This window comes from Orycteropus afer, unplaced genomic scaffold (assembly GCF_000298275.1).
Source record: "Orycteropus afer afer isolate SDZICR_OR568_19922 unplaced genomic scaffold, OryAfe1.0 scaffold00052, whole genome shotgun sequence".
NCBI classification, from domain to species: domain Eukaryota; kingdom Metazoa; phylum Chordata; class Mammalia; order Tubulidentata; family Orycteropodidae; genus Orycteropus; species Orycteropus afer.
In genome coordinates this window covers 359142-373541 of record NW_006921639.1, presented here as the reverse complement: position 1 = coordinate 373541, position 14400 = coordinate 359142, and the positions used below count along the sequence as shown (strand labels likewise).

Genomic DNA, 14400 nt, shown 5'->3' with positions numbered 1-14400 from the left:
CACAATGGGTGTCTACCTATGCTCACACATCCAGCGACCAAAGGTTCGCTTTCTACCAAACCAGTTTTCTCTTTTTACGAGAGAACTCTGAATTTTAGGTAGCTCTTTCTTACATGTAACAACATTTTTTTATATCCTGCCATAATTCCTCATGTACCATAAAAAGACTGTGTTATTGCCTAGTGCCTAAGGCTTTTGACTGCTAAACCCACTAGCCACTCCTCGGAAGGAAGATTGGGCAATCTACTTCTGTAGAGATACTGTCTCAGAAACCCAAGGAGGGGTCACTATGAGTCAAATCGCTCTACAGCAGTGAGGTTTGTTTTTTTTTTTTTAATTCCCTTAGCAATATTTTTTTTCACTATCTTGTTGTTTGTTTGTTTTTGTTTTGTTTTGTTTAACTACTACTATATTCCTCAGGAATACTTTGTATTCTAGGCTAAAAAGTCTCTGTTCTCTGTGGCTTTGTGAACTTGGCTATCTCACTCTCTCCCTTCAGCCTTTTCTTTTGATTTCAGGCTGATCTACCCAATCTTCATTACATGCCTACCTTGTGTTGTACACGGAACTCACTATTCCTTCCTACATTTATTTTCACAGACCAATCCCCAAAGGAGGTGGGATGGTTAGTCCTGTAAGAGGAGGAAACTGAGATACAGAGAGGTTACATAACCTGCCTGAGAGACTGAAAACAGATTCAAACTTGGGTTTTCCAACTCAGGGCTACCTGGATCCACAACCTATGTTATTTAGTTTTTGTTTCTAGTTTCATTTTCAAATTTATCAAGGAAATATTTAAACACTATTTTAAAACTCATACAACAAAAAATGTGAGACTCTTGCCCTTCTTCCCTCAAATCTTCTAACTTTTTCTTCTGATGACTATGCCCCTATGTCAAATAACATGCAGGTACCTGACTGCCATTTCCTGCTGTTTAAAACTTATTCATTATCTCTTGAATTCTTTTTATGAGGGAAGAGAATTTAGCTTTCTTAGAGCTCAACTCTCCTACACAATTCTGTCTCTCCCAATTCCACTCATCAACATTGTTATATAACTTTGAGTTAAATAAATATCTATTGTTTGCACTATCATTACTATGAAAATATTGTTTTTGTCTGAGCTATGTACTATATAATGATTTCATTTTTTAATTTTCCCTAGTTCTTATTTCCCTGTCTCCTTATTGGGTTGGGGAAGGGGCCAGGCTTAATTTCCTATGCTTTTTAAAAATTATTTTCTTAATATAAAATTAAAAAAAAAAATAACACTGCCATTGAGTAGATTCTGACTCATAGTGACCCCTCCCCTCCATAAGGTTTCCAAGGCTGTAAATCTTTATGGAATCAGATTGGCTTATCTTTTTCCCACAGAGCAGCTGGTGGGTGCAAGCCACTGACCTGGTGAGCAGTCCAATGTTTTAACCACAGTGCCACCAGACCTCATTTTTTCCCCATATATCTTCTTTTAACTCCCTAAAACTATGAATTAGAGTATTTTAAAGGTTTTTTTTTTTTTTCTTAACCTGCTTTCTCCCCATCCTCCACCCCACATTCTCTGTGTTGCTGCATCTCTCCTAAATTCCTATGTTGTATTGTTGTTATGTGCTGTTGAGCTGTCTCCAACTCATACCGACTGTGGTAGTTAGAGTTGTATGTCAACTTGGTTGGGCCTGGTTGAGTGGATGGGCAGCTGGGTATAGTATTCTGTATGATTAGACTGATAATCAACTCCATCATGGAATCTACTGTGAGCAGCTGAGTAGCTGCTTTAGGGATGTGGTCTCCTTCCTGTATATAAGGAGAAGTCTTGGGGAATGGTCTCTAACTTATGGCATGCTTGGACCCTGCCTGTATCGTTCAGCAGCCTGCCATGCTCTGCCAACCTTGGAACTTACAATGGACTTAAATTAATGGCCTGCTGTGTGGTTTGGTAACATCGGGACTGTACCTTTTTGCTTGTCAACCTTGGGCTTGTGAGTCTCAGCAGCCAGCAGCTGTCTGAGTGAAGAAAAGCCTCTAGCTTCAGTGGGCCTGGAGCAGAAGGCAGAGCTCAAACCCAAGGCTGAGGGGCTTTCACTCAGCCCCTGGAGCCTAGCACTTTGAACTTGGACTTAAAGCCTCCAAACCGTAAGAGAATAAACTCCTGTTTGTTAAAGTCATCACATTTGTTGTATGTTCCTGTCAGAGCAGCACTCAGTAAACAGAAAAATGACCTTATGTCACTACCCAGCCCTGTGCCAGCCTCACAATCCTTACTATACTTGAGCCTATTTCTGCAACCACTGTGTCAATCCATCTTGTTGAGGACTTCCCCTCTCTCGTTGACCCTCCACTTTACCAAGCATGGCATCCTTCTCCACAGAATGGTCCCTTCTGACAACATAACCAAAGTTGATGAAACAAAGTCTGGCTATTCTCCCTTCCAAGGAGCATTCTGGCTACACTTCCTCCAGGACAGATTTGTTAGTTCTTTTAGTAGTCCACAGTACTTTCAACATTCTTTGCCAACACCACAACTCAAAAGCATCAACACTTCTTTGGTCTTCCTTATTCATTGTCCAGCTCTCACATGCATATGAAGTGATTGAAATTAACATGGCTTTGGTTAGGTGTGCCTTAGTCTTCAAGGAGATATCCTTACTCTTCAGTACTTGAAAGAGGTCTTTTGCAACAGATTTGTCCAATGCAATACATCTTTTGAATGCTTCCATATTCATTGATTGCAGAACCAAGTAATATGAAGTCTTTGACAATTTCAATCTTTTCTCCATCTGTCATGATGCTGCTTATTGGTCCAGTTGTGAAGATTTTTGTTTTCTTTATATTGAGATGTATGTAATTCATACTGTAGACTGTAGCCTTTAATCTTCATCGGTAAGTGCTCCAAGTCATCCTACCTTTCAACAAGCAAAGTTACATCATCTGCATATCTCAGGTTGTTAATGAGCCTTTCTCCAATCTTGATGCCACATTCTTCTTCATATAGTCTAGTTCCTTAGATTATCTGCTCAGTATACAGATTGAATAAGTATGGTGAAAGGATACAACCCTGACACACTCCCTTCCTGATTTTAAACCATCAAGTATCCCTTTGTTTTGTTTGGACAACAGCTGGTCTATGTACATGTTCCTCATGAGTACAATCAAATGTTCTGGAATTCCCATTCTTCTCAATGTTATCCAAAGTTTGTTTTGATCCACATAATTGAATGCCTTTGCACAGTCAATAAAATACAAGTAAACATCTTCACTCTTCTTTGCTCCGGACAAGGAGATATCGATAGTTGCATTTTAGATGGTCACTCACAAGTTTTAAGATCCTAGTCACTACTCACAAGAGTAGGATGTAGAATAATGTTTTTGTGTACTATGTTATGTTAACTGAGCTTGATGTCCCTGTAACCACAGTTCTGAGCCCCAAGCCCAGTAACTCACTCTTTTAAGGTGTTTGGTTATGGCTAAGAAGTTATCATGACTTTGTCACCTGTTTGCTCTATTAAATATATGGAAATTTTTATAGTACATACAAATATGTATGTAGAAATATCATCTGCCAAACCTATATATTATCTATAAATACTGAGATTAGGGTTTACAACACATGTTTTTGGGGGCCCATAATTCAATCCATAGCAGGAGTACAGTGAGGAAGGGTTGACAAGTCAAAATCAGGCTTCCAAATGGATCCCTAACCTAAGGGAGCAGGTCAGGCTGAGAGGGAAGCCCCAAAATGCAAGAGTATAGCAGAAGAGTTTACAGGGTATACCTAGGTATCTCTCTGAGCTGAGGCTTCTGCTTTTCAGGAGCTTTTGATAGGAATAGCCATTCCTCCCCACCTAACAACACACCTTTAAGGGTCCAGAGACTCAACTCGCTGCCATCAACTAGGATCTGACTCATAACAACCCCTCCTTGGGTTTCATAGGTGGTATCACTATGGAAGTAGATTGCACAATCTTCCTTCCAAGGAGTGGCTAGTGTGTTTGAACTGCCAGCATTCTGGTTAGCAGTCAAATGGCACTTAGGCACTATGTTACCAGAGCTCCAAAAAAAACATGGTTAGATGCCACAGAGTAGGTGGGAATGCCTTAACCATATGCTTGTTGTAAGGCCCAAGGGCCTCTTCCATCCCTGTCAAGGGGAGTGCTAACCTTCTCTCCTTTCTGGGAGTGGTTATTCCCAAAGGCAGTAGGGGACCAGGAGAGGTTGGCCACATATCAGAATTATTTGGGGACTTTTCTGACCATACATCCTTCTCCATTCTTTGGCTAAACAGTCCCTACCCAAGGTGACAAATTATCCTGGTTTTCCTGGACTTTTCTGGATTTAGCACTGACTATCCCTCTCGAGGGCACATAACAACAACAACAACATCCCTCTGGAAGCTCTGGTAGCATAGTGCCTAAAGCACTTGACTGCTAACCAGAAGGCTGGCGGTTCAAACCCACCAGCCACTCCTCGGAAGGAAGATGGGGCAATCTACTTCCGTAGTGAGACTGCCTCGGAAACCCAAGGAGGGGTCACTATGAGTCGGGTATGACTTGAAGGCACATAACAACAACAACAACATCCCTCTGATAGGATAGGAGCTCTCGTGGTGTAGTGGGTAAGTTATCTGGTTGCTAACCAGAAGGTCAGTGGATCAAACCTACCAGCCACTCCATGGAAGGAAGACAGAGCAATCTATTTCCATAAAAATTTATACCATCAGAAACCCAACGTGGGTTGCTACGAGCATTGGAAAACCAACAGCGGTTGCTATGAGTTGGAATCAACTCGATGACAGTGAGTTTGGTTTTGGTTTGGTATCCATCATCGCAGGAAGCCCCCCAGTCACTGGCAAATGAATGCAGATGGTCCTGCATGCCTAGCAATCACTCTGATGAAAGTCATCACCTATGGTGTCTCCCTTCAACAGACCTGGCTTGTTGACTTGGCAGGAGCTTCCTAAAGGGAACACTAAGAAAGAAGGAAGCTCTGATCACTGATCGAGGACCTGGTATCCCTGACTCCTGTCTCTTTTGTTTTCAGGTCGGGCAGCATGGATAATGATTGGATGTACATTTTCAACTTTGTGGAGGATATAGTGAAGAAGATCATAAAGTATGACTTCTCCATGTTGCAGGCTTCTCTGTGCTGCAGGGTGCTTTCCCTCCACCAGGCAGAGCATATCTGTTTTAGACTTGCTGGGCATAAGATCTCTGGAGTGGGGTAGCATAAAGCCCATGGTAGTGTATCATGCAAGAGAGGAAAACAGATTGCACTGATTCCTCAGTTCTCACTAGCTCCTGTTGGACCCTGCCTGCAGGGCAGGCCATATTGGAGAGCACACAGAGTCTGTCCTCAACAACAGAGCTGGGAAGGGATGTTAGGACAAACACTTTAGTACTGAGAACCTGCTTTGATCAGTGATGAGGTCAAAATAAAAAGGGACAATGAATTTGCTTTGGAAGTTTAAAGGAAAAGGCAGGAAACTTAAAAAAAAAAAAAAAAAAAAAAAAAAAAAAAGCAAGGATGGCTTCCCAGAGGATATAGAGATGTGAACTGGATTTTGGACGATGAGACAAAAACAGAGTAACAGGAACCATTAACGTGACTTCTAGTGGAGTAAGTGGTCTAGTTGAGCTGGAGAATAGGGTAAATTCAGGGAGGGCTGGGAGTTGAGACTAGAAAAATCAGCTTGGAGCCAGGGCCACAAAGGCTCAGAATTCTAGGCCAAGGGTCTTGACCAAAATTCCAAGAAGAATGTTCAAATTGTGGTCTAGGAAGTTAAAAGTCTGATAACTGAGGGTAAAATGAATTGGAAGTAAGAGCCTGGAGCAATGGGGAGCTCAGCTTTGGATCTATGATGGAAATTCAGCTAAGGAGTGATGAGGGGCAGAGGACCAGAAGTGTGCCCAGGAAGAGGAAAGGGAAAAATGTTGTGAATGGTTACTAAGGAGAAGAATAATTTCTTTGAGATATTACTAGGAAGAAAGAGGAGGATGAAAGAAGAGGTAAAGACACAAAGTATTTTTTTTCAGTAGAAGTTAGGTGAATCGGGAGGACCTCATAGTGGCACAGAACATACATAGGTCTCTATTTCATTGAATACACTCATGCATGCAAATGAGTGTATGGGGGAACATGCAGGTGAGTTAGTGTGTTTACATATGTGTGTACACTTGCCTGTGTGCATGTGGATGTGTGTGCATGCATTTGGCACGCATGCAGGAGTGTGTGTGTGTGTGTGTGTGTGTGTAAGTAACTGTCTTTGGGGGTATGGTGGGCACAATAATGGAGGAAGATGTAGTCCTGACACTCTCTCTTCCAAGAAAGCCCTAGAAATCTCTCACTAAAGTTATGGGCACTCTCTGGATTGGGATGGGATCCCAAAAGGGGCAAAGTAAAAAGATGGGGTGGGGAGCAGGTAAATGGCCCTCACCCCTCCTGGCTGTTCTTGGATGCTCCCAGTCTCTGTGTGTGGCTCCTCACTTGTGGTGCTTCCTCCCCAGCCCAAAGCTGCGGATGTCCTTCATCGTCTATTCCACCTATGGCACCACCATCATGAATCTCACTTCAAACATGTAAGTTCTATTCTATCCCTTCAGGCTGGCTGGCAGACTGGACTTCAGGGAGATTAAAGGAGAGAATTGTACCCAGAGACCCTTCAGTGTCTTCCTTTATGGCTATGCCAACTCCCAGGTCCCTTGGACCTCTAACTGTGCCAAATGACCCCTCTGGCACCTGCAGATGCCTGTACTTCCACACCATATCCTTTCTTCATTCTCCCTCCTTTGCCTACCTTCCATCTGTCCTGAGATTTTGCCCTTCTCTAGGATGTTGGGTGAAGGTGGAAAGGACAGAAGCAATGGGGGAAGAATGAAAGGGGCAGTAGAGCTTGACCCCATGGTAAATCCAAGTGAGGGAGGGGGACATGAGTGGGATTCTGAACATAAAGCTGGGCAAGAGGAACATATACTCTAGGTGGGTGGGAAGTGGCCTGAACAGCAAGGGCAAAGGCCTAGAGGTGAGAGATTATGGAGTTTCTGAGTGAATGGAGAGCTAAGGAAATATAGACGCAAGTGAATGGTGCCAAATTCAGAGTGGATGAAGCACAAAGAAGAGGTTGAGGACATTTAGGACGGGTGGGGATGCCTTGTTTTGTGTTGCTAAAGTCATTGTTTAGAACCTTAGCCCAGAAACCAGCCTGCATATGAGAGTGGTGCCTTAGGGGATCCTGCTCCCCTAAGACTAGCTCTAAGGAGGAACGGGAAATGGGCTTATCAGCCCTAAGGCTAGGGGATGGCTTGGTGTTGCACATGTGTATAGTTTGGATTTGGGTTTGGGAGAGACCTGAGTTGGCTTGAGATGGAAGAAAGGAAGTCCAGGGGATAGAGTCTGGTATGTGGAGGACAGGGAGGAAACAAGGTCAGAGACGTATCTACAGAAAAATAGCACCTGTGGTAAGCACTGAAACTGCAGCCCTGTCCAAACATCTAACATCCATCTTTTAGATAATTTTACCATAATATTAGCTCAAAAATACAAGTCAATCTTATTATCTTTTACTTAACACATTATGGGACTACATGAAAATTACAACTGCACTGTTCTTGCTTTCATTGAGGAAAAGTGGTCTATGATGGGATCAAGGAATTTGTTTTTTTTTTTTCCATTTCTTCTCTTTCTATACACTGCAGAGTAAGATCACACTGTCTGCCTTGACTCATGGAGGCTCTCAAACGCAAAAATATTATTTTTAACTTGCTGAATGATCTCTCACAGCTGCCCATGAAAACTAGAAACTGCTCAGTAGCGTCCCCATCAAGTGGTGCTCAGATCATACGCCATACCTACCATAACTTACATATACCTCCAAGCAGGGTTCTTTGGGCAGTCTGGGACAGAACTGGTGGGTGGGAAGAAGGAAACCACACCTCTTCCAATGAAGAAAAGCTGAGAAGCTATGTCAGTGCCTGGATCTCCAGAAGCTGTGAGAGGAGGCTCCTAGGGGCCTCCTGAGGTCCCTCTGCTCAAGAGAAGGTGACGTGAATGGGACTAGGAGCTTAGAAAGTGGAAAGAGTATGAAAGGTGTGTGTGTGTGTGTGTGTGTAGAGGGGGAAGGGATGTTCAGGGAAGAACACAGTTTAAAGTCAGAGCTCAGGGCCCTAAGATTGCCAGACCCTTAGGATCTTAGATGCTTGACTAGAGTTGGGATCAGCCTGTGGCTAGCCATTCCTAAAAGTACCCCTGGGGTAGAGGAGGCCAAAGATCAGGTGCAGGGCCTAGAAGATAAAGCGTGCAGCAGGGGCCTATGGAACCTGGGAGATGAGGGAACCCTGGTGGCTCTCTAAGGTTTATTGAGAAGGTGGGCCCTAGGGTGGGTAGGGGTGGTGTTTTCTAAGATAACCCGGTAGAGTGGGCAGGCCCAGGAAGAGACTTGTTCTGGGTGGCTGGAGGAGAACAGAGTGGAGGAGGTCAGACAGTAGAAGGCTGCAATTTCCTGGCGGTGAGAACAGAGAAGAGGTCAAGGGGAGCCTAGAGAATCAGGGAGTCAGTGTTGCTGAGGGAGACAGGAGCCAGATGACCTTCTCATGCTCAAAGCTGGGAGGAGGGGGTGGCAACTGGAGGGGCCACTAGGGAGGGCCCACTCAGCAAAGAGCACTGTCTGAACTAGGGTCCTGGGCCACAGGCTGACCAGGTAAGAAGGAGAGGCTGGGGAAGGATGTGGTGGTGCTTTTGAAAAAACAGAAATCAGCCTAAATATGGCAGAAGAGGGTGGTTGGGATGGAGATTAGGAGGTGAGGATGTTTGTACTGGGCTAGGCAAGGCCTAGGTTGCCTTCTGCTGGGCATGGATTAAGGTCTCCTCACCTCTTGTCTGCATCTGTGGCTCTTAAGTCTCCCCTCACAACTGTATCCTTCTGTCCACAGTGAGAATTCTACCTTCAGGGGTCATATTCTCCAGAGCTGTAAGATGCCAGCTCAGCCAGCTCACACTGAATTAGCTTTACCCCATTCCCTATCCCTCATGTGTCCCAGTCCTGCCATCAGAGCCAGCCCTGCCTGCCCCTACCAGTCCCATCTGTGTTAACCTTGGCTTACAATATTTAGCTCCACAGTAGCCTGAAGACTGTGACTCAACCTTTGATACTCTTTTCTCCCAGCCATTTTGTTTCAGGGGCACATGAACTCAAGGAGCCCTAGCACACAAATGAAGCACATTTTCTACTTCCTTTAGCATCAACTTAAGGGAAAAGAGGCTGGTGGGGATTGTACCCTACTCACAGGTCTTCAGCAGTGAGAGAAGGGGGCAGGATGTCCTTTCTCAAATGCATCCTTAGTATGTCCCATACTAGGGATACTTGTGTGCTTCATGGCAACATGGATCACACTACAGCTTTTTTTTTTTTTTTAATCTTTTTATTATGACTCAGGTGAAATTTTACAAAGCAGATTCATTTCACATTCAAAAGTTCATCTGATCACACTGCATTCTTGAGTCACAATTGCACATCTGTGGAGTGCATTTTACTTCCACTCTAGGTGGTCTGAGGCAGAGCCTTCAGTAGAGTACCACTATGTACTCTGGGTACCATGACAGGACTGAGCTCACAGGAAGCCAGGCAATGCCCCTGAAGTCAACAGTCCAGGATAGATGATACCACAGCAGTCCCTCCTGTGCCAGAAACGCAAAGTGGCCTGGGGTCCCACAAGGCTTGGCAGGGATGCTTGACCTGGGTGGGCCCTTTCCCATCCACTCAGGTCTGGGCAGTGCTGCAGGGCCCAGACAGCTCAGGAGGTTTTAACACTCAGTCCCTTCCCCATACTCCTCCTTTCTTTCTTTCTTTTTTTTTTTTTTTTAATTTTCTCAGAAATGAAGTAGAAGATGGTCTTAACAAACTCCGTAATATCAAGCCCGTAGGAGCCACATACATGCAAGAAGGATTTAAACGGGTACAGATTGCTAGAGCTCTGGGAATCTATTCAGGTTTATAAGGTTCTTGGGTCATCTAACTCCCTGCCCCACTCCCAACATTTCTTCATATTGTTGCAGGCAATTGAGCAGATGGAAGTATCTAATGCTGGAGGTAAGATGTCACCTTACACATTATTTTCAGTGTGGAGGAGAGAGCCAGGCTTGGACATCACAGAAGTCTTGGTTCAAATCCCACCTGACCACGTTCTAGCTCTGACCTTGGGAGAAATTACTTAACCTCTATGGTCTCTGTAAAATGACAATAATAAAATTCCCGCCTCGAATGATTTTTGTGAGAATTAAGTGAGATAACACACCTCTCTATTCTTTGTCTTTAATAAAAATGAAGTGCTTGCCCTGAGGATGCTTTCCTCATTTGGCTTGCTGTGGGCTGTGTACAGAAAAGAGAAAGGCCAGGGAACCTGGACCAGATTCAGGATTCAGTTTATAGAACACAAGTCCTGATTTTCCCCTCTTGCTGCCGCACTCTTCTCTCTGTTGCATTCCTAGCTTCTGAATCTTTTTCTTTTCCACTTCTGTTTATTGACATTTGTCCTGTGACTATGTCTGCCACAGTGTAAAGAGCTCTCCATAGCCCAGAGGTGACTTCCTTCTAGACAGTTGGGGCACAAGTTTTGTAAGGAAAGATGTGTAGGCCCATAACTCATCTAGTGTCCTGGTTTAGAAAAGCTTTGAGTCAGACATGTGGCTGCTGCTCATATGCCTTTGATTTGAGCACCTGGGTCTAAGGACACAAGCAGAAACCCCTGCAGGTATTGTTGGGAACAGGGACTTGGTCTTGGTTGGAGCACACAGGATCCCTGTAGCAAGTTTGGCTACTTTTCCTCTGAAAGTTTTAAGCATGTAAATTCTATTAGTTTCCCTTTGTGGCTAAGTTGTACTGTTTGGTGGTAGTGTGGGCTCAGCCTGCCAGGTGGCAGAAGCCTGAACTGGACTCAGTCTCCTCATCCAGAAAGTGATGGCTCAGTGTAGGCTAGTTACAATGAAACTCATAAAGAGAAGAGAAGGGAGAAAAATAGATCAACTATCGGCTAATCTTAACATGACTGATTGAACTCTGCCCCTCCCTGGAACAGCCCATCTCAGAGCTGCCCAGAACTCTGGTGACTGCTAGAGTCTCTTTGAGCTAGGATCCCATGTTCTCAGCCACTTTATCTGGAAAGAATGAGATGTAAGAATAGCTTACACCCTTTTATGGGTTAGACTCTGGAGTTGGCAGCCTGGGACAGGCCGGAGTCTTCTGGAGGTCACTTCCATGTTTCATGTTTCTCTTGCAGGCACCAATGTCCCCACTGTAATCTTTGCTATGACGGATGGAACACTGGAACCAAAACCCCTTAAAGAGACTGTGGAACGGGTGAGCTCAGTCCCTCCTTACCAACCTTTTTCTCAAAGTATTTGGTCATTAATACTTAATGACTTCTTTCTCTTAGGCTAACAAGGCTCGGAGCATGGGGGCAACTGTTTACTGCGTGGGTGTAAAAGAGTATAAGCAAGAACAGGTAACTCAGAGCAGGTAGCCCAGGTGCCACTCTAGAGTCTGGTTGGGGGAAAGTATACAATTTGCTTTTCCAGGGCAGTCCAAGGATGATATTCTAACCCACACCAAGGGATTTGGCAATATGTATCTGCTATAGAAACTAATAACAATGCTTTTGTAAAACCTACACCACTGGAGGTGAAGATGGAATAATTTTCCCCTTCTTAATAGAGCTCTGCTGGCAGAAGCAAAGCTTTAGCCTGCAGAATATAGAATTTCTGGCCACCTGACATGATGGAAAGACATTATTTCTCTTGCCTGGAAGCGCTCTGAACTCCCATCCTCTGGTTGTGAAGCCCAAGATATCTCTCTCTTATAGCTGGATGTGATTGCAGACAAAAAGGAGCAAGCAATAGGTGTGAAAGGGGGATTCCCAGCCTTGGGAAGTGTCACTAATGAAGTAAGTTGGAGCTGGGTGTGGAAGGGGATGGGGTGGTTTCTTATTACTACTCCCCACATTCACACTGCCTGCCTTTTCCTGCCCCATCTTGGATTCTAGCTTTTGAAAAGGAGCTGTATTGAAATTGTATCTCTGGACCCTTCCAGTGTCTGTGTAGGAGGTAAGAGCTAACAAGTGACTGCTGTAGACAGAGATAAGGGTATGTGTGTGTGTGTGTGTGTGTGTGTAAGAGAGAGACAGAGACAGAGACAGAAGTGAGAGTGTGTAGGGTGAATATATGCGAATGTGTTGGGTTTAGGTTAGGGTTGTGTGGATATGTGGTGTGATGGTGTATGCGGTGGGTATAGGTGGATGTGTGGAGTATATATAAGGATGTCGGTATGTCTCTGGTGTGAGGGTCTATTGTTGGGTAGAAATATGTGGTCTGTATGGGAGGATGTATTTGGATGTTTATGGAAGGAGGGTGTGTGTGGGTAGGCATATACAAATGTTTGTGGCAGGGATGTGGTTTAAAGTGAGTATATGTGGATTTGTTGGGGTGTATGCAAGGAATGTGTGTGTAGTGTGATGATTTGTATGTTGGATATATGTTGGGTATATGTAAGGATGTCCTTGGGTGTATGTTTGTAGGGTGTGGTGTGAAGGTGTGTAAGATAAGTATATATGGATAGGTATATGTGGGACCGTTTGTGAGGTATTAATGTGCATGAAGTAGGAATATGTGGATGTATGGGGTGTAGGTAAGAGTATCTGTGTGTATGTGTGAGTGTGTGGTGTGTGTGTGTGGTGTGTGAGTGTGTAAGATGGGTATATGTAGATGTGTGGAGTGTATGTGAGGATGTGTAAGGATATATGTATGTATGTGTCTTGTGATAATGTGTGGGTAAATATTTGTGAATGTATTGAGTATGTGGTGTGTGGGTGTGTGGTATGGGTATATTTGGTTGTGTGGGATGTGGGAGTATATAAAAGGCATATGTGAGGGTATATATGAATAGATGTATGTAAGGTGTGTTATGTGAGGGTGCTGGGTGGTACATGTGGATATATTCAGGATGTATGTGAGGGTATGTGTGAGTATGTATGTGTGTGTGGTGAGGAGGTGTGTAGGGTGAGTATAAGTGGATTGTGGGATATGTATTAGGGCATATGTGGATATTTGTTTTTTATCTCAAAACAAAAAGTTTAATTAAAAAAAATAATGAAAAAAAGGAAAAGAAATATTTAAATAGCCCACAATGAAACACTAGCAAATGGTATCCAGTAACACATAAAAAGGACAATACGAGACCCATTAGGGGTCATCTTAGCAATTCAGGGCTGGGTCAATACATGAAAAAAACAATGTAAGTCATCATCTCAACTGAATGGAGAGATAAAGATAGTTATCCTAATGGATGAAGAAAAGGAATTAGATACAATTCAACATCCAATATCATGCATCTTCTTCATAACCTGACCAAGGCCATCCACAAAAATTCCCAGTGTGCATCCTGCCCAGGCCTTCCCTGAGATCCAGAGCTGGACTGGGTCATTCTCTCTCACCACCAGGGGCAGGGACTTTCAAGCCATCATCTAGGAACCCTGCACTATGTGGTGAGCAAGGATATCCTGGTGCAGTCACTTGTGGAAGCAATTTTCTCTTTGTGTTAAGCTCTGTGTGTGCAGACCTGGACCTTCCTATCATGGGGATTTTTAAAATTGAAGCTGATGGAGAGAAAGGGAACAGTGAAAAGACTTCTCCACTGGTAACAGAACACAGCTAGTAAGTGACACCATCAGGATTCAGATCCAAGTCATTGGGTTTAGATTCTGTGTTGCTAGCTGAACTGCTTTATTGCACTGGGACTGTAGGTCCAACAGAACATATTCCTATCCGAGTCCTGTTAATCATGGGCATGCACACCAGAGCAAATGACAAGATACCTGTGAGCTTCAATTTTATCCTCAGTGAACAGGGATAACAATACCACTTTTGTGCAGGCTACAGACTATGGATGATGCAGTGTCTAGCACAGTACCTGGAAGCTGGTTATCCTAACATGGTAGCCAGTACTAGTATTTCCATCATTAGCTCTAATTCATCCTAGCTCCGATCCCTGTCCCCCACCCCACTGCCAAGCTTGGACCCCTTTAGGATGGAGGTGGTGGTTGAAGAAAGTTGATGATGAAAGCCTCTCCAGGTGAATCAGCTGTTGGTAAAAGTTGTATGCCTCTTTATGTGTTCTGACCTTGTAAGACTTAGTGTGAGAAATGGAGGTGCAGGTAGGAGACTGCAGTGTGAAGGGTGGAGGTGGGGACAGGCAGCTACAGTATGAGGTGTGGAGGTTGAGGTGAGGGATGGAGGAAGTGGGAGGACTATAGTGTGAAAATGGAGGTGGGGGTGGAGGGCTTATAGTGTAAGGGGTGGAAGTGGAAATGAGGACTCTAGTGTGAGGGGTGCCTGTGGGAGTAGGGAGAGCTCCACTTTAAAGAG

The 14400-nt window shown here is 44.2% G+C and overlaps 1 non-coding gene across 1 annotated transcript; it reads right to left on the bottom strand.

Moving 5' to 3' along the window:
* Positions 1-4050: 4050 nt before the first annotated feature.
* LOC122149832 lies at positions 4051-4176 on the bottom strand. Its single transcript, XR_006163355.1, has one exon. It is a non-coding gene; the product is annotated as a U6atac minor spliceosomal RNA (small nuclear RNA).
* Between the last annotated feature and the right edge of the window lie 10224 nt (positions 4177-14400).